The 3,514-nt window shown below is 42.7% G+C and overlaps 1 non-coding gene across 1 annotated transcript; it reads right to left on the bottom strand.

Annotated features, from left to right (window-relative positions):
* Positions 1-413: 413 nt before the first annotated feature.
* Positions 414-577, bottom strand: LOC116750068. The gene has a single exon (XR_004348808.1). It is a non-coding gene; the product is annotated as a U1 spliceosomal RNA (small nuclear RNA).
* Between the last annotated feature and the right edge of the window lie 2,937 nt (positions 578-3,514).

Genomic DNA, 3,514 nt, shown 5'->3' with positions numbered 1-3,514 from the left:
TCAAATAGACATTTCAAGGGCCAAGCCTGGTTGTAGTTATCCAAATATAAGCACGGAGGTCTTTTGGTGCTGAATAATTAGTGGAAATAAGTTGTTAAAGGGAAGGTAAATGCTACAGCCTTTGGGGAAAGTAATCCGGTGATGTTTCTTAATTTAAAAATATTTCTTTAATTGACAAATTTAAAAATACACATACTCTTTGATCCAGAAATTCCACCTTTGGAAATGTATTCTACAGAAATGAGAGTGAATCTACAGGGATATATGTGCATATACATATGGTTAATGCAGAACTGTTTGTTGTAGCAAAAACTGAAACACTGTAAAGTAGAGTCTATCCATCAATAGTGAAATGAATAGATGTGCTAGGGTGCATCCATAATATGGAATAGCGCACAGCTTCTTATTTTATGTAGGTGAGAACGTGAACACAGTCCCCCACTACCACAAATTATGCGGTCGAGTTTCCCACATTTGGGGAAATCACGGGGGTCGGCAGATCCAGAGTGCAATGGATAAGCCTCACTCTGGGAAAACCACCTTTGCGATCATGGTAACTCCCCTGTCAGGTAAGTATCATGCAGCTATTTTTATTTTTTACACTTTTTTATTGATGTATAGTTGATTTACAGTGTTGTGTTAATTTCTGCTGTACAGCACAGTGATTCAGTTACACATATATATGCATTTAAAAAAAAATTTATTTAGTTGCACCAGGTCTTAGTTGTGGCAGGCAGGCTCCTTGATTGTGCATGCAAACTCTTAGTTGTGGCATGCATGTGGGATCTAGTTCCCTGACCAGGGATCAAACCTGGGTCCCCTGCGTTGGGAGCTCAGAGTCTTAACCACTGTGCCACCAGGGAAGTCCTTGCATACTTTTTTTTAATATTCTTCTCCATTATGGTTTATCATAAGATACTGAATATAGTTCCCTGTGCTATACAGCTGGACCTTGTTGTCTATCCATTCCATATATAAAAGCTTACATCTGCTAACCCCAACCTACCACTTCATCCCTTCCCCAACTCCCTCCCCATTGGCAACCAAAAGTCTGTTCTCTATGTCCATGAGTCTGTTTCTGTTTTGTAGATAAGTTCATTTGTGTCATATTTTAGATTCCACATATACTATATCATATAGTATTTGTCTTTCCCTTTCTTCACTTATTATTATAATCTCCGGTTGCATCTGTGTTGCTGCAGATGGCATTATTTCATTCTTTTTTATGGCTGAGTAATACTCCATTGTGTATATGTACCATATCTTCTTTATCCATTCATCTGTTGGTGGACATCTAGGTTGCTTCCATGTCTTGACTACTGTAAATAGTGCCATGCAGCTTTTTAAGTGAATTAGGACAGCATGAATTAGAATTATGTGCACTTACTGTGAAAACAGCAAGCTCTGGAGGGTCACTCATAGGATTGTTCTGTCTCTGAAAAAGAGAAAACAAAAAAGAAAGGAAAGAAGGGGGCTTCCCTGGTGGCACAGTGGTTGAGAGTCTGCCTGCCAATGCAGGGGACACGAGTTTGTGACCCGGTCCGGGAAGATCCCACATGCTGCAGAGCGGCTGGGCGTGTGAGCCATGGCCGCTGAGCCTGCGCGTCCAGAGCCTGTGTTGCACAACGGGAGAGGCCACAACAGTGAGAGGCCCGCGTAACGCAAAAAAAAAAAAAAAAAAAGAAAGGAAAGAAGGGAGGGTAGGAGCAAAAGAAAAGAGGGCAGGAGGGAAGGAGAGAGGGAGGGAGACACCTTGTTCTTATCCAAATCCTCTCCCCACCCCTCCTCATCCTTGCTGACAGAGCCCCAGTGTCATTTGCACATTGACCTGTATATGTCAGGGTCCACTCAGGGAAATAGACACCATGCTGGATATTCCAAGCAGAGGGGATGGAAAGCAAAGAAACCAGAGGTTAGCAAATGTCCTCTACTCCCCAGGACTACAGGGACACAAGGAAGTGGGGGAGGAATCAGGCCCACCTGATGGGGGAGTGATGGCCCCATTGGGAGCTAGGACCATGGAGGAAGAAAGGAGAGAAGACATATTTCTTAGGATTATTACCTAGCAGGTGATTCATAACAATTAACATGATATTAATAATAATAAGAATTTTAAAGTTAGTCCTATTTATTATTATTATTTTTTTTTGTGGTACACGGGCCTCTGACTGTTGTGGCCTCTCCCGTTGTGGAGCACGGGCTCTGGACGTGCAGGCTCAGTGGCCATGGCTCACAGGCCCAACCTCTCCGCGGCATGTGGGATCTTCCCGGACCGGGGCACGAACCTGTGTACCCTGCATCGGCAGGTGGACTCTCAACCACTGCGCCACCAGGGACTATTTATTTTTAAATGGGTATTTCTAATTTTTTTTTGTTCGTAGTTCCCATTTACTGAGCACCTATTCTGTGTCAAATACTCTCTTAGTTTTTTTAAAAGTCTCGTTTAATCATCGCGACAAGTTAGAACGGTTGTTTCTTCATTTTATAGATAATGAAACCGAAACTCAAAGAGGTAGAACAGCTTGTCTAACGTCACACACCTAATAAGTAAAAGATCCAGAGGCTGAAGTGAATTCTACCCAATTCACTAAGTCTTCTGGCATTCCCCCCACAGCCCCTACTAACCTAGTTACGATAAATCTGAATTGAGACTCAATAGATCTAGGTCTTGTTCTCACACTTGCTGTAGTTGTTTTAAAACACCCAAAATTCGCTGACCCTGCTCGCCTCCAGAGGCGGGGTCTCTGTGTCCACTGCTTGAGTCTGAATGGACCTGGGAGTGCTTCACCCAACAGAGTAACAGCGGAAGTGATACCATGTGATTTCAGAGGCTGGGTCATAAAAAGGCCATTCCACTTCTGCCTTGTTCACTGAAATACTCACTTTTCAAGCCCTGGGCTGCTCTACAGGAAATCTATTTTGAGATCACGATGATGCGAGGGAGCCCAAGCCACACTGTGAGGCCAGGTATAGGTTGCGGAGCCCAGCCTTCCATCATCTCAGCCCAGGCACAAGACACGTTCAGTGAAATGATTCTACCACCCAGCTGTTTGATTCTTCCCAGCAGAGGACCGACCCAACGCTGTGGAGCAGAGAGGCATCTTCTCCAGTAAGTTCGACCCTAATTGCAGACTTTTGAGCCAAATGAATGACTGCCTTGGTACACAGCAAGAGATAACCAGAATACTTGGTGACTTGGGCAAGTCCTGGAACGGAGTACGCTTACTTTTCTCGTGAGCGAAGAACGATATATGTAAATTTCAGTCCTGTCTATCTATAATGCATGCATGTAAAAACACCTGGTAAATTGCTCAGCACTTTTAAATGTAAGGTTTTCTCTTTTTTAAATTAAAGTATAGTTGATTTACAATACTGTGTTAGTTTCAGGTGTACAGCAAAGTGATTGAGTTATACATATATGTATATAGTCTTTTTTAAAAATTGTATTCCATTATAGGTTATTACAAGATATTGAATATAGTTCCCTACTATACAGCAAATCTTTGTTGTTCAT

This window comes from Phocoena sinus, chromosome 2 (assembly GCF_008692025.1).
Source record: "Phocoena sinus isolate mPhoSin1 chromosome 2, mPhoSin1.pri, whole genome shotgun sequence".
Lineage (NCBI taxonomy): Eukaryota > Metazoa > Chordata > Mammalia > Artiodactyla > Phocoenidae > Phocoena > Phocoena sinus.
Note: the sequence above shows the minus strand (reverse complement) of the source record. Positions and strands in the feature narration are given on the sequence as shown.